General features: G+C 45.5%; 1 pseudogene; it reads right to left on the bottom strand.

Moving 5' to 3' along the window:
* The window catches only part of LOC138807369 (tubulin beta-2 chain-like), a 45,363-nt pseudogene extending 20,591 nt beyond the window's left edge, over positions 1–24,772 (bottom strand).
* Positions 24,773–27,328: the final 2,556 nt, after the last annotated feature.

Below are 27,328 nucleotides of genomic sequence, written 5' to 3'. Positions count from 1 at the left end.
TACAACTTGGGGGGTGGGGAGTGAGGGGGAAGGGATAGGAAGGGGAAACAAAGGAGGAGGCAACAATGCTTACTAAAAATTGTGTTCAATACTTTGCCAATGTAATTGTGACCCCTCTGTACGGTATTTTCACAATAAAGAAAAACAGGAGTTTGATTAAAAAAAGAATATTGTGGCTCAGATGTGTCCCCATGTTATGGACAAAATTATGTATTACTGATGGCTAGTGAGTTGTCTCATGTAGACAATTGTTTTGTTCTATTTTTACTCAGTCATGAACCTTGAACTTGGGACCTAGGCACTGACCCTTACCTCTGGGCTCAGGATAGCCCTCTACCACATGGAGCCAAGGAACCGCTTGCAGCAGAGTGCCACTGCCTAGGGGTCTATAGCTGAGGTCTGTCATCCTGCCATCTCAGGTAGCTGAGATCTGAGGATCTGGGTTCCAAACTATCTCAGACACAAAAGGTCCCAGGAGACTATTATCTCCATTGACCATTACGAAACCTGAAGTGAAGTTTGGTGTTTGTGGCTCATGCCTGTCATCCTAGCTACTCAGGAGGATGAGATCTGAGGATCATGGTTCAAAGCTAAGCTGGGCAGGAAAGTCCTTGAGACACTTAACTCCAACGAACCACAAGGAAACCTGAAGTGGTGCTGTGGCTCAAGTGGTAGAGCACAAGACTTGAGCTGAAGAACTCAGGGACAGCACCCAGGTCCAGACTTTAACTGCTACAACAGACAACAACAACAACAAGAAAAACACAGAAACAAACTAACAAACCTGAAGCAGAGGGCTGGGAATGGGCCTTAGGGGTAGAGTGCTTTGCATATATGAAACCCTGGGCATGATTTCTCAGGACCACATCACTAGAAAAAAGCCTGAAGTGTCTCTGTGGCTCAAGTGGGAGAGAGATATCCTTGTACAAGAGAAACTAGGTACACTAGGTCCTAAGTTCAATCTCCAGGACTGGTGTATGCACGAATGCACATGGACACACACACACACACACACACACACACACACACACACACACACACACACACACACACAGACCAGAAGTGAAGCTGTGACACCAAATGGTAGAGCACTGGGCTTCTGCACTGAGCTCATGTTCAGCACTCAGTCCCTGTGTTCAACCCCAAAACCTAGCCACCCAGAGCCCAACTAGGACAGGTCAAATATTTCAAAACCTGATGAGTTTCACCAGCCCTAGATGATAAGAAGCGTTGTGATATCCGACATGTGCTTGATTTCCCAAGGTTCCAGAAACTTTGGAGAGGCATCATAGGCCCATCATTGCCTGCAATTAAACATTTCAATAGGTTCAGTGCCCTAGTTGTCCGCCAGAAGGACTCCTGAATTATATTGAACAATGTATCTGAACACCGGAATTTAGTCTCACAAAGGCAAGATAAGTGCAGGAAATTTGGCCTGCCAAGGGTGGTGGCATAAATGAAGGCTTCCTGTCAAAACAGAGCACTGGTGAGCGAGATAGCTTGTGGTACAAAGAGGCCTTTTTTTCCCTGACTTTCAGAGCCTACCCACACTCATCCTCACTAATTGGCCCAGATGGAGTTGTTTGTTACACAGCTGTACAGGAGTGAGGCTTTTTGTCTGCCTGTCCAGACAATGAGAGACTTCTTCCAACAGGCCTGGGATGCAGAGAAACCCTCAGGCTACACTGGGAACAGTGAGGGGAGCCTCAGAATATGCAATGTCTTGAAAGCCCTGTCTGTGCTATGAAATCATTGTACTGAAAACAAATTTCCTAGTTCAGTGCCATTCATCATAGCTACTCTGGAGATTCACCTATAGGGATACATCCATCCATATACAAATACATAGAGCTACACCGTCTTTTTCTTTTTTGGTGGGGGGCAGGTCCTGGGGTTGGACATTAACCCTAGCCATTGTCCCTGAACTCCTTTTGCTCAGAGGTAGTGCATTAAAATTCACAGCCCCATTTCTGGGTTTTTCTCTGATCTCATAGATATAATAGTGTCAAATTTCCTACACTGGCTGGATTCAAACTAAGGTTCTCTACATCTTAGCCTCCTGAGGAGTTGGAATTACAGTCAGCAGCCACTGGCACCTGCCTTTCTTTTCTTCTTCATTTTTTACTCTGGACATCTGACTTCTTAACAGGGTCATTCCAATGGTTTGAATTTATAAGTAAACTACCCAATGTTCTTTATAGCTGCCTTCTCTGAGAAGGATTTTCTCTCCTTATCTTCCCCTCTGGCTACAGGTTTGAAGCCAAAAATGAGAAATGAGTGTCCCAGGATTTTGGAGCAAATGTCCACAGGCCATGCCAGTTCAGTCACTTAGCATTGAGCTGCAGTGAACTTACTGTCTCAGGACGAGAGGACTGAAAACTTGAGCGATTTTCATACTGTCTGCATTGCTCCTTTTGTCTATAAAATTATGAATTTTTTTTGTCTACACCCTTAAGTATCTAGAACACACTAGAAGCATCTTCCTGTTTCTGTTTTTCTCTAGAACCTCTTGAGATTTAGACTAAAGGTTTGTGTGGAGCGGCTTCTCAGTGAATCCCTAAGGAAAGCCGCTTAATCCTCCTCAGGAGATCACCATTCAAAGCCAGCCTGAGCAGGAAAGTCTGTGAGCCTCTTATCTCCAATAAACCACCAGAAAAACAGAAGTGGAGCAGTGGCCCAGAGGGTAGAGCTCCAGCTTTGAGAGATAAAGCCAAGCAGGAGATACTGTCCAGAGCAGGCAGTAAAGCCTGGGATGCGCTTATGTTCAATTATCAACCTGATGGCTGGAAGTGGAGCTGTGGCGGTGGTAGAGCCTCAGCCTTGAGCAAAACAGCTCAGGAATGCATTGGGCCCTGTGTTTAAGCCCTGGGATGCCCACAAGAGAAGGCCAAGTTATGTATCAGTGTCCTCCTACCAACTTATGTGTGTATATTACTTCCCTGAGTGCAAACAGACCCTATGCAATGCTTCTGCTTTTACTTACTGATTTATTTTTCAGATATGCTCATTGCGCATACTGCAGCATTCTCTTCATTTCAGGCCCACATCACTTTTCTCTTCCGGGGCTCCCCGCCTGCATCCTTATATGATGCACACTTAAGCTCTCAGCAGCCTTTATTTACATTTTATTATGAGGCCAACACAGGAACAGTCACAAATCAGGCAGGGGAAGAGAAGATCAGGGTTCATAGTTATTACAGCCATTCAGAAAAATTAACTTGGGGACGAAAAATGGTAGCATACTTATGTAAAAACTACCATTAAGAAAAAGATGAGGGGGCTGGGAATGTGGATTAGTGAGAGAGTGTTTGCCCAGCATGCAAGAAGCCCTGGATTTGATTCCTCAGTAGCATATACACAGAAAAAGCCAGAATTGGTGCTGTGACTCAAGTAGCAGAGTGCTAGAGACAGTGCCCAGGCCTTGAGTTCGGCCCAAGAACTGCCAAAGAGATACCAGGTAGGTAGGTAGGTAGACAGACAGACAGACACATAGACAGACAGACAGACAGACAGACAGACAGACAGACAGACAGACAGACAGACAGACAGACAGACAGACAGACAGACAGATAGATAGATAGATAGATAGATAGATAGATAGATAGATAGATAGATAGATAGATAGATAGATAGATAGATAGATAGATAGATAGATAGATGATAGATAGACAGAGTCAGAGACAGAGAGAGAGAGAGAGAGAGAGAGAGAGAGAGAGAGAGAGAGAAAGAGAGACAGATAGATAGATAGACAGATGATAGGTGAATCTGGTCTTGGATGTCAGTAGGAAAGAAGGGAACACTTCCCCACCATGAGGCCTTCTGCAGTATGCCAGGAAACCAGCATCGCCTTCACATAACCACAGAGCAGGAAGACTGTCTCTCTCCCACTTCTCAGGCAGTGGAGGGCCCGAGAGTCAAGAGGGCAGAGCCAAGTTTTAGCTCACATGCTTGGAGGCAGAAGAGAAAGGGCCCTGCCTCTCTTTGGACTGGGGATGTACATTAATGATGTGGAGAATGAAGGAAGGAGAATGGACTGGCAGAGGTAGAAGGGCCTTTAAATCTGACAGATAGAGAGTCAAGAACCTTACTCCCTAAGACCAAAAAGCAGTATTTTTCTTCTCTGTTCCTCCCCTCTCCCCTACTAAACTGGCTCTCTATTGGTAACCTAAAGATAGCCTGAGGCTCCCTTCACCTGAAGGAGGAAGGATAATTAGTCATTGTTTGAAGAGGCTGAGAAAAGCCTGACCCTGGTGTGACTCTAACAAATATTTCAGGTTTCCCCCCATTGCTGGCTGTGCCTGGAATGAATGAAGTGGTTTTGCAGCTCACTTCCCTGTTGAGTGTATACATTCTGCCTTCTAATCCTGCAGGCCTAGGTCTCTGCACCTAGCCTGTTTTTTTGAAACTGTTTCCTGTCCTTCAAATAAAGTGTTACATTGGAGTTCTTCCTGCTAGCAGGATGGGTCAATGATGTTTCTTTCCTGCTTTTATAGCTTGAGAACTCTAAGAACATTTAGAATGCAAGTAACTTCTCATCACCAAGGGAAACCCAGGAATTCTTGAACATGTGATCTTTCGGAAGCCCACTGGAGGACACAAGATGATTACAATCTTCACGTGAGTGGCTGGGCAGATGGATCTGCTACACTTGAACCTTGAACTCGGCCTGCTCTCCTAGTCCATGTCCTTCTTTGGTCCTTGTCCTGCTAGCTCCTCAGGAGCTTCCAAGACAGAAATAGATTGATCAAACCCAAAGGGAGTTACTGGCTTTTTCCTTCTTTTTCTGTCCTTTGCTTTAAATGTCTTGCAGGTCTTTGGGCTTGAATTGTGGATCTAGGCTCTGTCCCTGGGCTCCTTTGGCTTAAGGCTAGCGCTCTGCCACATGAGTCCCTTTCTGCTTTGTCTGTGGTGAAGTGGAAGTCAGAGCCTCATAGACATTCCTGCCCTGGCTGTCTTCACCCTGTGATCCTCAGACCTCAGACTGCTAAGCGAGGTTGACAAGCATGAGCTTCTGTTGCTCTGCTAAGTTCAGAAGTGTAATGACATTGAAAATACAAGTCAACTGCTCATCATAAAGGGCTTGGGGAGCATATTAACCTTTTCAACATTGGATCTTTCAGAACCCTGTAGAAAGCAAGGTTATAATGCTAAAGACAGAGAGCCTGAGCATATGAATCTGCTATACTTGAACATTGAGCTCTGACTCCAATTCTGATGATGTACACCAGCATTCATTTTCCAGAAAATGTTCTCATAATTAACAAATAGGAAAAGTATTTTGATTAACCCTCACTTTTTTTCCCAGATATGTGTCTCGAACTCAAGCCTGGGCACTATCCCTAAGCCCTTCAGCTCAAGGTGAACACTCTACCACTTGAGTCACAGCTCCATGTGGGGTCTTTTGGTGGTTCATTGGAGGTAAGTGTCTAACAGGCTTTCCTTGGCTAGGCTGTCTTTCAACTGTGGTCTTGAGGTCTCAGCCTCCTGATTAGCTAAGGTTGTAGGTGTGAGCCACCGGCATCTGGCCTATTGTTTTTGCCAGTGCTGAGGCTTGAACATAGGTCCCGGGGTACTGTCTCTGAGCTTCTTTTTCTCAAGGATAACACTCTACCACTTGAGCCATTCCACAGACTCTGGCTTTTTCTGAGTATGTGGCACTGAGGATTTAAACCTTGGTATTCATGCATGCTGAGCAAGCTCTCTACCTATAAGCCACATTCCCAGCTTCACTCTTACTATTTTATCCCTCAACTTGCCTATCCTCAAGAAAAAGCCTCTGAGTATAAATCATCTAAAGAAATCCCTATAGGAAGTTGTCCAAAAATGAATAAGACAAAGCTCATACTGGGGACACATTGTAAACATGTGATGACTGTGACAAATGACTCCATTTCATTATGTATCATATTTCAACACTTAAAAAAGTATTAATGAAAAATGACTCAATGTCCTAAATTATTGTGTATAATTTTATAATAGATGTACAAAATGTAATAAATATTATGTATGTATGTAATAATACTAAATACATTAAACAACGAATAAATGAATAAAATAAAAATAAAAAACAATGACAATAATAATAATATGTAATAAACATACATATGTAAGTATATATCATAAATATTTTTCCATTGCAGGGCCTTACTGCAGGCCTTGGGAACTATAGCCTGAATTTGTTTTCCTCAAGGACTGTAAGCTTTGCCTTTACCCATGGTACAAAAGAGTTACCTGGAATGTAAGATCAAATCCCAGCAATGGCAGAAATACTGGCCCCATTTCCAAGACAGTGACAATTTTTTTTGATGAAAGCACTTATGTTTATTCAGTTCCATACTGAACATTTCAAAAAAAAGCAGTGTAGAATTTTGTACAGCTATTCAGACATCTTTCCCTTACCCCCAAAGTCCTTCTCTGAGCACTAAATTGTTTATTTTTTGTATGATGTTTATTGTAAAAATGATGTACAGGGGGTTACAGTTATATGAGCAAAGTAATGAGTACATTTCCTATTGAGCATTGTTGCCTCTTCCTTTGTTTTCCCCCTACTATCCCTTCCCTCCCATTTCCACAACTACCTCCCCCTGCCAAGATCAGTGACTTAATTTTAAATTTTGGCTTGGCACAGGGTTTGAACTAAAGTAGTGGTGACTGCACCTTGCCTCACATTGGTATGGATTTACCAAGACCCTGAGTTCAAATCCCAGGATAGAAAATAAAACTAGCAGAAATTCCAAATCAGGAAGCTTTATTTTTTAAATTTAGTTAAATAAATAAATAAATAATTTATTTGTTTGTTTGTTCTTTTTTTGCCAACCACGGGTTTTGAACTCAGATCATGGCAACACTGCCTGAGCTTTGATATCCCTAGGCTGGGCTGCAGCGTCTTGACCCAAAGCCAATCCTGGGATCCCAAGCCAAGAGGGCTTGCAGGAAGAAAAAAAAAGTGGAACAGCACCAAAAGTAGTGAGCTGCAGAGGGTTGTGGGGGGGTTATAATTTTTTTCTTTGCAGGGTGACCCTACTGGTTCTGAATGACACAGCTGCAAAGTGAACCTGACTTGCCATTGCTGAAGGCTGGCGGGCTATCAGGTAAGCCATAGGCCCACCTGTCAACATAGGCCCCAGGTTCAAATCCCTGTCCTGACACCTACCTACCAGTGGCGGAGATCCCAAGAGACTCGTTCCTATGCATAGGAATACTGATTGAAAAAGTAGTTCATGCATTGGTTTAGTCTAAAATTGGATGCAAGAATCCTAGGATTCTGATTGATCTTAATTAATAGTTTAATAAGCATGAAAAGAATAATATTCCTTCAATGGACATACAATAAATACCTAAGAGTTCGTAGGAAAGTAGTAGATGTCATTCAATAATACATAGTCGGCTCTGGCACTTTTTACCAATATATATTTATTTGTATATCACCATCTGCCTATCCATGTATCACTGTTTTGGCCAAACCTGGGGCTCATTATGAACACCTGGGAACCACCTGACAGCTTCATTGGCTAGAGGCTGCCAGGCTCACACTCACCCATTCATGAATTGAGCCTGCTAGGCACTGAGTTCATATCCTAGCACTGTGAAAATTTAATCTTGAATTAAGAAGCTGAGTGTGACACATGTTTTCCTTTTCTGGGAGAGCCCTGCGTTTCAGGCATGATGGAGAACACATATAAAAATCTAGATACTCTGTGATAGAATATAAACAATATAATAAATGGTATAAGTGTCATCAGAGTCAATAAAATAAATGGTAAATAAATGAATAAAACAAAAAATAAAATGAATAATCACACAAAACACAGTATGGACTGAACATCTATATGGAAGTATAAATCCTACCACACCAAACACGATATGGACTGAACATCTGTATGGAAGTATAAGTGCTATCTTTAAAATGCATATAAGGAGTATGTTTTCCAGGCCTGAGGCTTGAATTCAGCCACCATATTAAAATGGTATGGAGGGAGATCCCTAGATATTAGTTTATGGACCTAGGAAGAGTCATGGAATGCGATTGATGTCATCTTTGAACCAGTAGTTCATGCGTGATGGGAGTAGGAAATGACAGGCAAGAATCATGGGGTATTGCTTATTTGCAATGAAGATTTGATGAAGCATGACAATAATCATCAGTTGTGAAATGGAGGCGTCAGGAAAGATCCAAGAATCGGTAGTCACACAGCAGATTCGATTCCATCATAGGTGGCCATCTCTCCTACTCTATACAAATATGTACTTATTTGCATACTATCTTCAGCTTATAAATGGATGACTGCTGTGCACCCTCCCCCTACCCTCCACCTCGGGGCTCAATCTCAGGTCCTGAGAACGGCCTAGCTCCTTAGTGGCTCACAGTCTGGTGTGCTCACGTGGACCATTCACCTCTTGGGCCTGCTAGGCCCTGAGTTCAGACCCCAGCACTGCCAAAAGACTCATCCTGATGTCAGAAGCCAATCGTTGCACCTGTTTTCCTTTCCTGTGCAAGTTCTGGGTCTCAGCTAGGATGGAGAATGCATGAGTCACCCTGTGGCCATGGAAATTGGTTGTCATCCATGTCAGCACAGTTATACCTGTCATCATATACACAAGAAAATACACACTACATCCATGAATAGCATACAAAATAGAGAGAATAACTACACTAAATGAACGATGCAGTCCACACACAGATGTGAATGTACATCCCATGTTTCAATGATGCATTGATGTCTATTGTGGCATCCCTGGGGCTCGATTTCAGTTCCTGGGAACTGCCTAGTTCCTTCATGGATCACAGGCTGGAGTGCACATGTGGACCCATTGGACAGTTGGGCCTCCTAGGCCCCAAGTTCAAATCCCAGCACTGCCAAAAATTCACCCTGATGTGAGAAGCCAGTCTTTGCACCTTTTTTTTCTGTGCTGTGCATGTTCTAGGTCTCAGCTAGGATGGAGAATGCATAGGCAACTCTCTACTTATGTGAATAGGTTGTCATCCAGGTCAACACAGTTATATTTGTCATTCTATACTCAAGAAAATACACACCACATCAATGAATAAGGTAAAATAATGAGAATGACTATACAGAATGCAAGGTACTGCCCACCCATGTATGGAAATAGAGGTCCTCTGTTTAAATTGGGAATTTATGACTATATTGGCCCCTACCCTGGGGGGCTTGATCTCAGGTCCTGGGAACGGCAAAGCTCCTTAGTAGCTCACAGGCTGGTGTGCTCACCATGTCCCATTCACCAATTGGGCCTGCTAAGCCTTGAGTTCAAATCCCAGTACTGCCAAAAGCTTCACCCTGATGTGAGAAGCCAATTGATCCATCTGTTTTCCTGTCCTGTGAAAGTCATGGGTCTCAGCACAGATGGAGAATACTATATAGTCAGCTCTATAGACATGGGGATAGGTTGTCATCCATGTCATCACAGTTATATCTGTCATCATACTCAATAATCATGAATAAGACACAAAATAAAAAGAATAACTACACCGAATGCAAATTGCATAACACACCTGTAGGTAAAGAGAGATCTTATGTTTAAAAAAGGTGGGCTTATTATTTTGTCCATTGCTGGGGCTTCAAATCAGGCCTGGGACCTGGCCTGACATTCTAGTCTTGAAGGATGGTGAGCTTCCCTTTCCACCACAATTCAACAGAGCTACCCAGACCTGAATTCACATCCCAGTACTGACAAAAGTTTCATCCTGATGTCAGAATCCAGTCATTGCAAATATTTTCCTCTCCTGTGAAAGTCCTGGGTCTCAACTAGGATGGAGAATGAATTCATAGGCAACCCTATAACCATGGGAACAGCTTGTCATCCATGTCATGTCAGCACAGTTATACCTATAAGCAATAAAATACACAGTACCTCCATGAATTAGGAACAAAATAAGGAGAAGTGCACTGAATGCAAGATGCTGCCTACACATGTATGTAAATATAGATCCTATGTTTAAATTATGAATTTATGACTATCTGGCCCTCTCTGGCACTCGATGTCAGGTCCTGGGAATGGCCTATCTCCTTCATTGCTCACAGACCTGTGTCCTCACATTGACCCTTTCCTCAATTGGGCCTGCTAGGCTCTGAGTTCAAACCCCAACACAGCCAAAATATGAATCCTGATGTGAGAAGCCAATCAATTCACATATTTTCCTGTCTTGCGAATGTCCTGGGTCTCAACTAGGATGGAGAATGCATAAGAAACCCTATAGACATGGCAATATGTTGTCATCCATGTAAACACTGTTATATCTGTAACCATACGCAGTAAAATACACAATACCTCCATGGATAAGGAGTAGACCGAACACGAGATGCTGTCCACACATATATGTAAATATAGATCCTATGTTTAAACAATGAATTTATAACTATTGTGGCCCACCCTGGGGATCAATGTCATATCCTGGGAATGGCTTTCCTCCTTAGTTGCTCACAGGATGGTGTGTTCACATTGACCTATTTGCCAATTAGTCGTGCTAGGGCCTGAGTTCAGATTCCAGCACTACCAACAATTGGATCATGGAGTAAGAAGCTGAGTGTAAAACTTGTTTTCCTTTTCTCTGAGAGTCCTGGGTGTCAGGTATGATGGAGAACACGTCTACAAATCTAGATGCTATGTGATAGAATTAATGTAATAAACGGAATGGGTGTCATCATAGACAGTAAAATCAATGGTAAATAAATGAATACAACAATAAATACAAGGAAAAACCACACCAAACTTGTATGGACTGAACATCTATAGGTAAGTACAAAGCCTATCTTTATATAAATAGTATGTTTTCAAAGGCTGGGGCTTGAATTCAGGCCTAGTCAACAAGCCTGAAGTTCTTATCTTCAAATCCACTGCAGATTTACCCAGACCCTGAGTTCAAATCCAAAACCTGGCAGAATAAATGGTGGGAATTGCAAGCCAGGGAGCTAAATTTATTTTATTTTATTTTTTCCAGAGTGGGGCTTGAACTCGGGTCGTGGCAACTCTGCTTCAGCTTCGATCACCCTAGGCTGAAGTGCAGCCACTGGACCCACAGCTGATCCTGGGATCCTAGATCCCTAGGCCTTGAAGGAGAAAAAAAAATCACAGGAAAAATGTGGCAAGATGGCCTTTTTATGTTTTCTTCCTTTGTGAGGTGACCCTCCTGGGTCCGAATGACACTGTTGCACAGGGTATTTTACCTTCCATTGCTGAAGGCTGGTGGACTATCGGGGAAGCCATAGGACTACGTGGCAACATAGGCCCTGATTTCAAATCCCCGTCCTGACACCTACCAATGGCAGGAGATACTAAGAGTCTCGTTCCCATCCATAGGAATGTTATCAATGTCACGGTTGAATGAGTTGATCGTGAATGATTCTTCTATAAAATTAGACAAGATGATTTCAGGAAGCTGATTGATTTTATTTAATATTTATGAAACATTAAAAGAATACTATTATTTACAGGAATGCAATTATTTCAGGACACTGATTTAATTAATAGTTTATTAAGGATGAAAACAATAACATTAATTACATGGAGGCATAATAAATACCCCCGAATTTGTAGGAATGAGTCTATATAACTGAATAATGTATAGACATCTCTGGCACTCTATAAACATATATATTTATTAGTGTACTGTCATCCGCATGTCAATCTGTTCATATTTTGTCAACCCCTGGGGCTCGATCTCAGGTCCTGGAAACTGCCTGTCAGCTCAATTTTCTCCAGGATGGCTTGTTGACACTCACTCATTCATGAATTTGGTCTTGTAGGCCATGAGTTCAGATGTCAGCACTCCCAAACAATTAATTGTGGAGTAAGAAGCTGATGGTGACACATTTTTTTTTCCTTTTCTGTGAAAGTCCTGGGTGTCAGGTATAAAGTGAAATACATATGCAGACCTATAATCCTATGTAATCAATGTTCTATGTGTCATAATAGTCAATAAAATAAATGGTCAATACAAGAAAAACAAAAATGAATAACTATACTGAGTGTAATATGGAGTGAACATTTGTATATGAATATAAATCATATATTTAAAATGTACATTAATAGGATGTTTTTTAGTGCTGGGGATCAATTTCAGGCCTAAGGAACAGACTTGAATTTCCTGACTTCAAGGAGGCAAGCTTCCCCTTCCACACAGTGCAACAGAGTTATCCAGACAATGAGTTCAAATCCCAATCCTGGCAGAAAAAAATACACCTATGTGAGGTCCAATTCTTAGGTATTTCGTTCTGCCTCCATTTAATGAATGTGATTATTTAAATGTTTAATGAAGTATTAACTAAAATTGATCGGTGTCCTAGGTTATAATTGTGTATAATTTGATCCTAGAATCATTCAAGAACTACTCATTCAGTCTTGACATTGATCACATTCCATTGGTAATCTTATGGATAAGAATGAGTTTCTTACAGATGCTGGAGGGGATGTGGACAGAAAGGAACCTTACTTCATTGTTGGTGGGAATGTAAACTTGTTCAACCACTTTGGAAAGCAGTATGGAGGTTCCTCAAAAGACTTCACATAGATCTCCCTTATGATCCAGCAATCCCACTTTTGGGCATTTACCCAAATGTTTACAAACAAGACCACACTAAAGCTACCAGCACAACTATGTTTATTGCAGCATTATTTACCATAGCTAAGATATGGAACCAACCCAGATGCCCCTCAGTAGATGAATGGATCAAGAAAATGTGGTATATATACACAATGGAATTCTATGCCTCCATCAGAAAGAATGACATTTCCCCATTTGTTAGGAAATGGAAAGGTTTGGAAAAAATTATATTAAGTGAAGTAAGCCAGGCCCAAAGAAGCATAGGTCCCATGGTTTCCCTTATTTGCAATATCTAGTATAGGTATGAGTCAAACGGAAAAGGTCAGATAATGTGATGTTAGGAAAATGAACCCTTAAATATGTATTTTAATGTTTTCGTTTCTTTCATGCATGTGTTTCTAATGCATTTATAAGATTATTTCTTTGTTGCTTTGTATGTCCCTCCCCCACAGTGTAACCCCCGCTTTCACTATATTTGATGTCAGTATAACATGTGGAGGAGATGGGGGCAAACAAGTCATTTAAGGATTCAGGTGGACCTGTTGCAACAATGAGAAGTACAAAATGTCATGTCAAAACCAACTTTACAATGTTGGTGTGGGGTGGGGAGGGGGGTATAATTGGGAGGGGGAGGGGGGAGGCTGGGAAGGGAGGTGAAGGGTAAACAAAGGAGGAGGCTGCAATGCTTGGTAAGAAATGTATGCATTATCCTGCCCATGTAATTTTAGTCCCTCTGTACAGTATGTTCTCAAATAAAATAAAATAAAATAAATAAATAAAAAAAGAAAAAAAAAAGAATGAGTTTCTTAGGTTCCCCTGCCATTTGGAGGTGGCAGGACCAGGATTCCAACTGTGAGCTCCAGCTCCCACCACTTCAACCCCAGGAGAGGGAACTCACAGGTCTGTGCCAGAACATCAGCAAGACCAATGATTAGGCAGGCACCAGTGGCTCTCAGCAGTCCTCCTTGATACTTACAAGGCTGTGATAGGAGGACAATGGTCAAAGTCACCGTAGGCAGGAAAGTCCTTGAGACCCCTGTCCAATTTCAATGCCAACAAAGTCAGAAGTAGAGCTGTGTGTCTCCAGAGGTTGAGGGCTAGTCTCGAGCAAAAGCAGCTTACAGACTATGCCCAGATCCTGAGTTTAAGGTCCAGGACTGGCAACAAACAGACATACACAACGATCTAAAGCCGGTCACCCTCTTGTCCCCAACTGAATTAGACACAGTTCCCTGGGAAAGGGGCTGGGGAGCCACTGTCATCTTCACTCTGCCCATTCTGCCTACATCACTGGATTCCGGCCATACTCCCATTCTTTCATGGTTCTTTCTGACCAATGGGATATAAGAATGGTGGTCACACCCCATTCCATGCTGCCTGATAGCACTGGGATTACTCTGTTGGTTGACACCACTACCAACAGTTGAGGAAGGTAGAGGTGGCTGAGTGGTCATCAAGACTCAAGCTGTAAGAGGAGAGGCCTTGCTCAGCCCTGCCACACACCTGCCCATGCCCCGGTCCCCTTCAGCATTCCGCGGCACTGCATTTCAAACCTAGCACTGCTTGCTTGGACCCATGGTACCTCTTGGAGTCCTCAGGTGATGACACACCACAGGCAGGCTTGTGGCCCTGACCTGGTCAAGGCCCCCCTGTCTCTGCTCCAGGCCTGAGTATTTGCCATGCTACTGCCTTCGCTGCTTGAACCCACCAGGAGCTGCCTCCAACAGCTTCTCCCAGCAGCACATGTGAGTGGCCTCCTCCTGGGCCCATACCCTATGACCCCCACACCATACGATTTCCCCCCCCCCTTCCCGACTGGACCTCCGGCTCCCTTATGCCCTACAGTCTGACCAGGGCGCTGCAACAAATGTGCCCCAGGGGTGGGGGTGGGAGTGGGTGTTGACCAGGGGATCCCATGCCCATCCCTAGCTGCCAGTGTCCCAGGAAACAGGGAAATGCAGGGATGGGTGAGGAGGGGGCACCACAGAGACCCTGGCTTGGAGCAGTGGGAACCACACAGCCACGTATCTACACCCTTCCTCTTCCTGGTGGGAACCTCGTGGCTTTAGTCAGAGGTGGGGAGCAGCACCTCCACACCTGCCTTCTTGGGTCTTTTCCTTTTTTCTGAGGGCTGGGGGTGTTGGATGCAGAAAATAGGTCTCTCTTGCTGTGTGAGCCCTTGTCCTCTGTGCTCAGTCACCCTTTCACCTGAAGAGAGGGTCCCAGAAGAGCCCAGTAGGGAAGTGACAGTGCTGGGGGTCAGAGCAGAATGTGAATATCTGGGAGGAACACCCCCCCAAACTCACATACACATACACCCAGCCTGTCCCTTCCCCCCAACTGTCAACAGTTCTCACAGAGTGATCACATTTCCCAGCTCTGCCAGCTTCTGCTGGTGCTCCCAGTCTATCTGGTCTCCTTGTCCTTCCCAAGAATCTGCCATGTGGCCCAGAAGCATGTAGGCTGGAAGTAGGGAGTAAGTCCATGTATGTAGCCTTTAGGACCCCATCCATTTCCCCAACACCACCCCCACCTGGGGTCAGACACCCCTCTGGGGTCACCATGACCCCCTGCTTGTTTCCTCTCCTGGCTCTGAGGAGCCGCTTGTCTCGGGACTCCTTCACCCAGCGTCCTGGACTAGGGTTTTGGTGAATGGGGAGTCAAGGGTCTGGCCCTGGAGAAAGGGATAGGTAGGGTGGTGCTGCATCATTAGAGTGGTGCTCCCCTTGGGTTGGAGCTCCTGATTCCTCCAAGGGAAGCTCCGTGCACTAGCTTGTACATTGTCCCAGATGAGGAACCAACAAACTCTGGAGAGGCAATACTCTGAGTCTGTTTGTGCGTGTGTATGTGTGTGTGTGTGTGTGTGTGTGTGTGTGTGTGTGTGTGTGTGTGTGTGTGTGTGTCTGTGTGTGTGCATGAGAGAGAGAGGGAGAGAGAGATATCATCTTCCTCCTTGTATAACCTGACTGTGCTCAGGTGAGTGATCATTTGGAAAATTGCAGGTGCTGCATGGACGAGTCTTCTGTCACTGGTCTGGATTTGTGTGTGTGTGTGTAGAAGTGGGTTGTAATAAGGTGGCTGGGTCCTTTGGTAACTTGTGCCTGATACATTTTGGGGATGCATGGGCTTTGTGGCTGAGGTCTGGGGGCCTGGAAGTGTGAGACGCTTGAAGGGGACTCAGCAACATTAAATTATAAGACCAAGGGAACTGTGTGCCTTCGTGCTCTCTACTCCTTTGGGCCTGGTTGGTGGCAGCTGGAGCTTGGGAGGACCTGGGTATGGGGCCCACAGGGGTTGGCTTCCAAGGGGGACAGAGAGCATGGCCAGCACTTAGTAAGGAGGTGAGCCCTGCTGGTATGGAGTGCACCAGCATATATCAGATTCCGGGTTTTCTCATCTTGACTTCTGATGGGTGAGGCCAAACCTATTTTAAATCTTTTGCTGTGATCTTCATATCTCAGCCTCCTGAGTAGCTAGGATTATATGCATGATCCTCTGGCACCGGGACTCTCGTTCTTTTTGGTGTATTAGGGTTGAACTCAAGGCCTTAGGCTTGCCAGTCAGGTCTTCTACCACGGTAGCCAAGCCTTTCTGTCTTGGGCATTTCCGAGATAGAGACTCACTCAATATGTGCTCAGGCTGGGCTGGATCGTGGTCCTCCAATCTGTGACAGGCATGAGCCACGAGGCCTAGTCCTCCTTAGTTGGGATGGTAGACATATAGCGCCATGCTCAGTCATCCATTTAGATGATTGTCCTAAACTTAGTTTACAGCAGCCGTAAAGCTCTGGGTTGGGCCTCCACCATTGTACCTCAGTCTCCTCCTGGGACAGTTGTGAGGAAACAAGGGATCAATATAGGGGGATCTCTGGAGCAGGGCCTGGCACAGAGGGAGCGGCTGTCAGATATGGTTCTTGGCAATTCTGGGAGCATATGACAGGAAGATAACTGGGAAAGGGCTCAGATGGGGCCTGTTATTAGTCGTGTGACATGTACGGGATTATGAAACAAAACATGGTTCTCTTTCATCCTTATCCTATTCCCATGAGGAAGGAGATCCTTCACTGTGTTCAGTTTTGTAGCTGGGGAAAATGAGGCACGGAGAAGATAGGTGACCAACTCATGACCTCCAGTTGACAGAAAGCTCAGCCTGACTTCTCTGCCATGGTCCCTAGGAGAATGAGTGGTATTCAGTACACTTCTTGTGGTGGGAAGTCCACTTCTTGTCAGTCGTGGGGCTTGAACTCTGGGCCTGGGTGCTGTCTTTGAGCTCCTCAGCTCAAGACTAGCACTCTACCACTTGAGCCACAGTGCCACTTCCAGTTTTCTGGTGGTTCTTTGGATATAAGAGTCTTATGGACGTTCCCGCCTGGGCTGGCTATGAACCATGTTCATCATATCTCAGCCTCTTAGTTAGGATTATAGTCCTGAACCACCGGCACCCGGCTTAATTGTAATTCTGGCTTTCTTTCTCTCTCTCTCTTTCTCTCACAGGAACTGGTTGAATGGGTGCTGAAGAGGTGGCCCAGTGTCCCCATGTGGCTGGAACCTAAGGTGGCCCTCTCATTCTGGAAGTGGGCTGTGGGTCAGGAACCGTCTCACTCAGCCTGTTGAACCAGCCCCATGAGGTAAACCCCTCTGTGCCCTGGCTAGACCATCCAGCCTTATTGTCCATCCAGCCTTATTGGACTTAGTATTGTTTTCTATGTCCTTTTCTAGCAACTGGCCAAAATTATGATACATAGTTATGGAATGAAAATATAATACCATCTCAAGAAAGTCATTTAGAACTCTGGGAATGTGGCTTCATGGTACGGTGATTGCCTACCATGCATGAAAACCTGAGTTCAATTCCTCAGTACCACATAAACAGAAAAAGAAACACTGGAAGTGGTGCTGTGCCTCAAGTGGTAGAGTGCTAGCCATGAGAGAAAGAAAAAGCCCAGGAATAATTCCCTAGCCCTGAGTTTAATCCCCAGGACTATAGGACTGGCAAAAAAAAAACCCAAAAAACATAAAAAAACATTTAGTTAGTAAATGCAAAATAAATAATCCATACTTGGAATATATGTTGCTCCTTCCATACTAATACCTGACAATACTCCCTAATTCATGTACTTTACCTATATTAGGATACTGTGTTAAAAAAAAAGTTTTGTTCATTAGGTCACAACAATTAATGCTAGGAATGTGCTTAGATGTCAGGTGAAGATTATTTCTGGAAATTCAAAGATTCCAGGCTTTTGAGTGGTCACTGCTAATCACAATGAGGATAGTCTAAGTGAGATTTGGAAATCTTTTTGGTCAGTCATGGCACCAAAAAGGCAGAGGCAAATTATCAGTTGGGACAAGAGAAGGAATAACTCTAGATGGAAGGAACAAATGATAGTAACTAATTCATACCAGAAATCATTTTAGGGAACCATTTTTGGTTATTGAAGAACTAGTTATCAACCAGGCTTATTGTTCATTGCCTTTAGCATTCTAAATCTCTTAGGCTAGTTCTTAATCTCTGTGTGATAAATGTATCTCCTCTTATGCTGTTTTTCCATACTTGATCTCTTTTGCTTTCTAAAAATCACAGTCTTTCCTGATACTAAATACACCTACACAGATGGCAAGGGGTTGCTAATGTAAGGGTCCCATAGCTCATGAGTCATTAATGTAACAAAATGGAATAGGAGGACTTATTTATTGCTACCTCAATTTTTCTGAAAGCTGCCATGGATTTCAAAAGGCCTCTTTTTTACAACCTGATGGGGCACCAGATAGTATTTTTGATTTTTCCATTGCTAACCCCGATTATGATTATGCCGCCTACTTAAAACATAATTCATGAAAGTTTAATGGCTATGCTCCTGATACGCCTGGGGAACCCCTGAAAAGATGGCTCATCCAGGGTGGGTGGCTTCCATTTTGGTGAGTCACTCTCCCTTTCACAATAAAACTAGCATTCAGCTGGATTTGTTCAGACTTTTTGCAGCAACAAACATGATTTTACTGAAAAAGCCCAAAGAAACTAAGAGTACTGCAATTGGGGTAAGAGCATGTGTGAGTTATCCTATGGAAATTTTAGCTGGAAAATTAGATAATTTAATCATTATTAATCAAGGAAAATCTTATTATATTAGCTGTAAGGGTTGTATTTTTACTAATTGTCTTACTTCTTCTCTGGATAAAACATATTCTGTAATTTTTATTTTAAAAAGACCTTCATATGTAATGTTACATGTAGATCTTTAAAATGACCCTTGGTTTAAAAATTCTGCTTTACGAATGCTGAAAACTGTGGATATTATGTTGCAGCCAAAACGCTTTGTTACGGCCTTGATTTTAGGAATAAGTTCTTTAATAACAATAATTAGCTCTTTAGCGATTTCTACAGCAGCCTTAGTAAATGAAGTAAACAATGCTCATTTTGTTACTGATTTAAGCAAAAATGTTTCATTAGACCTAGCAGAACAACAAATTATAGATAAAAAGTTAGAAATGAAAATAAATGCTCTGGAGGAAGTGGTTCTGGCTATAGGTCAGGAAGTTCAAAATTTAAAAACACAACTCTGTTAAATGTCATGCTAATTTTAAATATATCGGTGTTACTGCTCTAAAATATAACTTTTCTTTTAATTGGAATGCTACCAAAAATCATTTGTTAGGAGTTTGGAGAGATAAAGATATCTCTCATGTTATGGAGGCTTTACAAGACAAAATTACATCAATTAGTAAAGCTCATTTAGATGTAAAAAATTTACAATCTTTGGCAAAGTTATTTAAGCATAACTTGGAGGCCCTCAATCCTCTGGATTGGATTCATGTAATAATTATAATTGCCATTGTCAGATCAATTCTCTCAATTCTTATTCTTATATTTTGAGTCATTTTCAGGATGATCTTTGGATTTGTCTCTTCTGTGCACCAAGACATTCATGAGCTTCAATTAAAAAAAAATAGGAAGAAATGCCATGAGACCTCCTGCTGAATCTGCGTGAGAGATCATGCCAGACAAAGCATAAGCCTCATGGAAGCATGCCTGCAGGAAGCGGGTGTTGGTTCAAGGCTTCCTATACACTTGGCTGCACCTTTATTGCCTCTACCTTTATTCTAACTATATTCTTCTTGGCTGTACATTTGTTGCCTTTATTCTTGTTTTGGCTATTTTTCTATTGATCCACGAACAGAGCATGTGAAGCCACTTCCCCTTGTGCCTGAACTCGCTCCTCTCTGCTCTCTCTACCTCCACTCCTCTCGCAGGCCGCCTCACACCCTCTGCGCATGCACACCTGCCCCTGCGAGACCCTGGCCACTGCTGCCTCCACAGTGAGGCCCCTGGGCCCTGCCTCCTCCTCCCCTCAACCCAGTCCCCTTTTCCCCTTGGTTCCGACCCCTACCCTTGCCCACAAGAGCAGCCCTAACTGAGCCCTAAGGCTTCCAGGCCATGGGAATTACAGCCTCACCTCAGCTCAGCACTCCCCGCCAATCCTAGCACTTGCTCAGGGGATCGAATCTCCCCTCAGCCCCACCACTAGAGGAGACTCTCCTCCAAGCCTCTCCACTCTACATATCAAGGATGTGCACAGTGACCCAGTGAGAGAGAGAGAGAGAGAGAGAGAGAGAGAGAGAGAGAGAGAGAGAGAGAGAGAGAGAGAGAGAGAGAGAGACTGAGAGAGAGAGAGAGACTGAGAGACTGAGAGACTGAGAGACAGAGATTTAGAAAGATTGTTGGGGAAAACTACCTCTCAAGGACTCAGAATATAGCACCCTTTGGGCTGACTCAGCACACAGCATACTTCAAAAACCAGCACAAAGCACCCTGAGTAAAAGACTCAGCACAATGTGCCCTTTGAAGGACTTAGCATATAGTAGCCTTTGGGATGACTCAGCACACAGCACCCTTTGAAGGAGTGAGTCCATAGTACGCAGTGAATAGGACTCAGTGCATGGCACACTTTGAAAAACTCAGCACGTAGCACACTTTCCCAGGACTCAGCACATAGCACCCTCTGATAAGACTCCATACACACTATCCTTTGAAGGGCTGAGTATATGCCACCCTTGGTAAAACACTCAGTGCACAGCACCCTTTGAAAATCTCAGCACATAGCACAGTTTTGAAGGACTCAGCACATACCACCTTGTGGAAGAACTCAGCACAGCACCATTTGAAAGACAGTACAGAGCACACTGTCTACAGGAATCGGCACACAGCACTCACCTCATCCCTCTCTTCTCAAGGATGCAGCACATTGCACCCATTGGGATAACTCAGTACATAGCCATCTTTGAAGCACTCAGGAAAAGTACCTGTGTAAAGGACTGGGCCCACAGCACCCATTGAAAAACTCATCTGTCCCTCCCTTCTCAAGGGGTCATCACATAGCACCATTTGGGATGAATTAGCACACCGCACTTTTGAAGGACTCAGCATAAAGTACATTGTGTAATGGACTCAGCACACAGCACCCTTTGAAAAACCCAGCACAGCCCACTCTTCTCAAGGACTCAGAACATAGCACCCTTTGGGATGACTCAGCACAACAGCATGGTTTATGAAGACTCAGAAAAAACACCCTATGTGGGAAGAAACCAGAAAACAGCATCCTGTGAAACACTCAGCACATACCTGTATGTCACAAGTTCAGCTGTCATTAGAGTTAGAGTGCTTTCTTCAGTATCATCATTCTTCAGAAACACTTCACAAATCCTACTAGTTCACATTTAGCTAATGTGTGTTTTATGGGGGAAGGTGAGCTGGGGGTCTTGAATTCAAAGCTTGGGCCCCTGTCTCTGAGCTCTTTGGTTCAATGCTAGAGCTCTACCACTTTGATTCACAGCTCCAATTTTGGTTTGTTTTTTTGGGTTGTTCTTTGACAGGCCTTATGGTGATCAGGAAGGCCAAGTTGGTGTGTCCATGGGCAAAGGCTCTTAGCTGGGCCTGGAGCTGACTTCTCACTTCTTGTGCCCGTGGAAGCAAGGCCTCCTGGAGCTCTCTTGGCCTAGGGTGGAACAGATCGGCTCTGGAATCAGCACTCAGGGTGAGCAAAAGTCAGGTTGGCCCCTGTCTCTTCCCCAAATTGAACTCTAGAGGACAATAGTCCCCCACGATGGCACAGGGACATATGTTCCACGTCTGGCCACCAGGAGGCAGGAGTTGTCCACCATAGGGATTTTATCGAGTTGTGTTTTCTCTTGTTTCCCTGGGGACCGCATCATGCTTTGAAGCCACCCTGGACAGGAAAGTCCTTGAGACTTACCTACAATTAACCATCGAAAAGCAAGTGGGGCTGTGGCTCAAGTGGCAGAGCACTAGCTTTGAGCAAGAAAACTCAGGGATAGAGCCTAGGCCCTGAGTTCACACACACACACACACACACACACACACACACACACACACACACACACACACACACACACACTCCACATGCATGCAAAATCAAAGATTTCTACACTGCAATCTTTGGGTATTCTCTACTTTTTCCCCACTGAGTCTGGTGGCTATTGGCCTAGGTGTTTGATGCATCCAACACCACCTGGCATCTTTAATTTTGGGGAACAGAATGGCTAGAAGGTCAGCCTTCCCCCATCTCAGCTCCTTGATTGGGTCAAGGTCTATCCAGGCCCTTTGGATCTCCTTTTACAGACTCGCCAAGATGCCTTCAAAAGGTATCAAATGCTGGGCACTGGTGGCTCATGCCTGTCATCCTAGCTACTCTGGAAGCTGAGATCTGGAGGATCACGGTTCAAAGCCAGCCTGGGCAGGAAAGTGTGTTAGACTCTTATCATCGATGAACCATCAGAAAACAAGAAGGGGCCCTGTGGCTCAAGTAGTAGAGTGCTAGCCGTGAGAGAAAGAGCTCCGGGACAGTGACCAGGAAAAGAGTTGAAGCCCCAGAACTGGAAGAACAAATCTTTATTGGAGGCTTGTTTTCCCTTTGAAAACGATTTTTTCTTTGTGATAAGCATAACATGGGCCTCTTCCCTGGCCACCAATAGGCCATTAGATGTCCCTTGAATATGGACCACCTCCCAGCAGACTTTGCCCTACCCAACCCACAGTTAACCCTTCCCAAGACCCAGAAGATGGAGGCCTGAGAGAAAGGCCACTGGCCACCTACTTATGGTTGCTGCTGAGGCTTTGGAGAGTCATTAGGTCACATAGTCATCATCTGCATCAGTCTAAAGAAGAAAGGGAGGGAGCACTCCTCACCTGAGCCCATGAGCTGTGGGTGGATCTGGATGTGGGGTAGCTGCAGCAGGATGTGCTTTGTAGGGGAGTCCTCTATGGGGTTGTGAACCTCGATCTCTCCTCTGGCAGTTTCCACACTGTGTTGAAGTGGCAATTCTTCAAAACCTTTCTGCTCCTCCCTCATTTCACCTGCCCTGGAGCCTGGAGGCATTCAAAGAGGTGGCAGTGACAGAAGGCGCAGCCTGTGCTGGCATCTGGAGCCCGTTGTCCATGTCTTCCCCTGTGAAGAGTGACAGTGGCTCCCGCAGCTCTCTCCTCTTCTCCATCTTTTCCTAGGACAGCTGGTACACACGCTCACGTTTCTTCTGTCACAGCTCAGCCAGAATGAACATCTGCTCTTTACATGCCATGAGGGACTCCTCAACAGTGTGATGTGTGCCAACAGCTGGCTGCATCTATGTTGAAGATCACCCGCTGGACTATGGAAGTCCATCTTATCAGGCAGGTCATAGACAAAGTAGATTTTCTTCTCGGACACCCACGTGTCCCGCTTCCCATCCTCACACAGGCTGTGGTGCCAGCTCATGGGATGGAGGGCCTGTGGCTCGAGCTTTCTCTGGCACTGAGCTGCCAGATGCACCAGTTACCCACAGTGGGCCTGCCACTCCTGCTGCAGGAGTTTCCCCCTGTGGATTTCAGCCACTAAGAGTGCTCACAAATCCACATCCCTCTCAGTTTGGGGAATGTCTCCATCCTCTGCAATGGTCATGTGGGGTGGGGGGGAGTTGACTCCTCACCTTGTGCTTCTCCAGGGTTTTCAACTTCACCTTCCCCAGGGAAAGCCAGGAAACTCAGCTGGACCTGCAGCCGCTCCTCCTGTGGTCTGATTGCTTTCAGGCACTTGAGAGTGTCCTGCCACTTTGGGGACACCACCTGGTCTCCCCAGTTGGTCAGGCCATGCACTTGCTTCAGCTGCTCCAAGAGTTGGGTCTGCCTCTCTAGGTGCTGCTGCAGGGCCTCCTTCTTGGTGCTCAGCCGCTAATTGGAGGTGATGTGACACTCACAGGTGGCTCTGAGCTCCTGCAGCTGGGCCAGGGACTGCACCTGCTGGTCCTGAGATTCTTGGCTTTCTTTCTTTCTCAGCCACTTCTTTCCATTCCTCTATCTTCTCCTCTGTGTGGACCAGATGTTCCCGCTAGTGTTTCTTCACCTGCTGCTCTGTGTCCAGGATGCTGGTGAGCTCCTCCTTCTCACCGCTCACCCTCTGGAGAGCGTCCCTCAGCAGGACCAGCTGTTCCTCCAGCTGTCCATCACACACATATGCACATCATGGTGTCTCAGGGATCTCCTGCCAATCCTTGGCCTTCTCCTCCAGTCTCCACAATTGCTCCTGCTGCTCCACATTCTGGAGATGGAGACTCTGGTTTTCCTGGTCCGGGATGTGAAGTTATTCCTCCAGGTTTTTCAACTCCATCTGCGTGCAGTAGGCCTGGGCCTGCAACTGCCACTCGGCCTGAGCTGGGCCATGGTTCCTCTAGCCTGTTCTCTAGGCCAAACACCTGCCTCGCCCCTCGCTCCCTCTCCTCAGTCAGTTGGTTCACCCGCTGGGTCAGCTGCTGGGCCTCCTCCTTCCACGTAGACCTCTCAATGCTCAGGTCTTCTGTGAAGGTGTCTTTCTCGAGATTGGCTGTGCTCACCAGTCAGCTCACGTTGTCCAGTAGTCTCTTCAGTAACTCATGCCCTACCAGTGCTTGTTGGATCTTGCAGATTGCTTTCTTCCTGTTGTCCAGAGCACTTCCAGCTTCTCCTGTAACTTTGAGTTCACTTGCTCCAGGTCATCGAAGCTTCTGGCATTTTACTTGAGCAGAAGGGTCACATCATGCAGCTGTTCAAAGAACATTTCAGTCTCATTCTGTGATCAGTGACCACAGAAGCCGACATCTCCAGCTCTGCCATGCACTGATCTGTGGCCTGCAGGCAGCTGGTGAGAGCTTCATGCTCCCTTTCTGTGTCATCAGCCGCCTGCTGCATGCAAGCGAGTGCACATTGTAAATTGCTCTCTGCCGAAACCTGTAGAGAGCTGCGAGAGGCCGCACCTGGAAGATGGTGCCGGCTTCCGCCGTCCGCCTTCCCGATGGCGAGTGCTCTCTGTGGTAAACAAATCCTTATATGGCTAAGGCAAAGAATCTGGCTTGCTTCCGCGCACCTGAACCTATTGGCGGTTCCCACGTGGCGTATCAGGGTTGGCTACCCAGCAGGTACCTAAGTCTGTGGGGAATTCTCCCCGGGGTTGGGGTCAGAAGATTACAAAAGGGTCCTGAATAAACTGCAGAGAGAAGAGTCCGGTGTCGCGTCTTCCTTGCTGGTCGAGGCGACACGTGGCGTGGTGGCCCGTACGGGGACTCAGCCATAACCCCAATGAGGACTCAGAACTCTCTGCGGTCAGGGTGGTGCACCGGTAAGTCCCCAGGTAAAAGGGGAATCCGCGACAAAAGCGGGGGTAAGTCCCCAGGTAAAAGGGGAATCCGCCACAAGAGCGGGGAGTAAGTTCCCAGGTAAAAGGGGAATCCGCCACAAGAGCAGGGAGTAAGTTCCCAGGTAAAAGGGGAATCCGCCACAAGAGCGGGGGGGATTTTTGCTCTTCTCGGTAGATAAAGAGAGAGTGAGAACCCAGGGCTAGTCAATAGAGTAGCCAAAAGTGAAAGTAAAAAGTTTGTTTACCAGCTTTAAATGTTTAAAACATGGGCGCTTCTTCTTCGCACCCAATTTTTTTGGCTCTCAATGAGCTACTGCACTCAAAAAAGTTAAAAATAAAAAAGAGTACTTTAGAGAGATTTTTGAATGAATGTGACATCGTTGCCCCATGGTTCGCTGTCTCCGGAAGCCTCACAGTGGGCTCTTGGGAGAAACTAGGGAGGGACCTAGATTTTGCCTCTGAACAAGGAACGCTTAAGAGCGGAGTGAGACCAATATGGAAACTGATAAGTGGCTGTCTCGAGGACCAGCGTTGCAGTGAGGTGGTAGAGAATGGTCAGGCCGCCTTAGAAATGCTGCAGGAAGAAAGATCGGAAAGGGCAGACAGCGAAAAGGAGGAGAGCAGGGGGGGGGTTATACCCTGATTTTGCCGAACTAGAGACCTCTGTGTCTACAGACTCAGAGGAACTACAATCACTCATAGAACAAATAGAAAAAACAAAGATAAGAAAGCGGAGGAAAGGAAAGGAGAGAGAGGACCCAGATAAAGACGAATGCATGCCTTCCATGTGCCGCGCCACACCCTTGGCCCCTCTGCTTTATGCGGAGGACCCCGGAAGTGGCAGCCCCGGCTGTTCTTTCAGCCCAGGCGTGGGGAAAGCGGTCAGAACCGAGTTACATCTAGCCTGTCCAATATTTCAGGATCCACAGGGACAGCGGTATCATGAACCCTTAGATTTTAAGGCTATAAAACCTTTAGCTGAGTCTGTGCGGACATACGGAATCACAGCCTCCTTTACTGTAGCCCAGGTGGAGGCCCTAAACAGACACTGCATGACACCCGGTGATTGGAGTGGGCTCGCACGAGCTTGTTTGAGCCCAGGTCAGTATTTAGATTGGAAGGCCTTTTTGATTGAATTTGCTAGTGAAGAGGCTGCAGCCAATCAGGCTGCGGGGAACCCAGCTTGGGACAGAGATATGCTGCTTGGACAGGGGAGATTCGCCAATCAGCAGATAGGCTACCCGGTTCAAGTTTATGAACAAATCAATAAAACTGGCATAAAGGCATGGAAGGCCTTACCAAATAAAGGCGAGGTGAGTGGCAATCTCACCAAAATCCTGCAGGGCTCTATGGAGCCGTTTTCGGACTTTGTTGCTCATATGGTCGAGGCTGCTGGCAGAATTTTTGGTGACCCAGACACAGCCATGCCATTAATTAAACAGCTTGTTTACGAGCAGTGCACTAAGGAATGCAGAGCCGCCATAACCCCATATAAGAATAGGGGACTAGAAGCATGGATGAAAGTTTGCAGAGAGCTGGGCGGACCACTAACTAATGCTGGAGTAGCTGCTGCTGTGGTGCAAATAACCCAGAAGAAAGGGGCTGGGAAGGTGGCTCAGTGGTAGAGCATTTGCCTTGCATGCATGAGGCCCTGGGTTCAATTCCTCAGCACCATATAAGCAAAATGAAAAAAGCCGGAAGTGACGCTGTGACTCAAGTAGTAGAGTGCTGGCCTTGAGCTGAAGAGCTGAGGGACAGTGCCCAGGCCCAGAGTTCAGGCCCAGGAAAAAAACCTATTCAAAAAATGCTGCAAATTTGTCTAAACAGTTGTCTAGTTATCTTTTAGGTAATTGAACTGGGGAGTTCGACAGCCTGATGGAACAGCTCACGGTTGCCATCGTCATGGTGAACTCGACCTGAGTGGATGCCGGATTGGCGGAGGGGTTATCTTCATGGATCTCCGCTGCTATGAATCATCTTACGGAGGGGGCGGGATTGGGAGCCCTGACAGGCCTCCTGGTGTTAGCCTCCTTGGTATGTCTGTGGTGCATTTGCCTGCCAAATTAGAGGTTCTCAGCGTCGTAGTGCAGCCATGATTATCCAAGCCTTTA

This window comes from Dipodomys merriami, unplaced genomic scaffold, assembly GCF_024711535.1.
Source record: "Dipodomys merriami isolate MVZ:Mamm:240054 unplaced genomic scaffold, mDipMer1.0.p SCAF_101, whole genome shotgun sequence".
In the NCBI taxonomy this organism is placed as follows: domain Eukaryota; kingdom Metazoa; phylum Chordata; class Mammalia; order Rodentia; family Heteromyidae; genus Dipodomys; species Dipodomys merriami.
The sequence above is the reverse complement of the archived record's forward strand: the minus strand, read 5'-3'. Positions and strand labels throughout refer to the sequence as shown.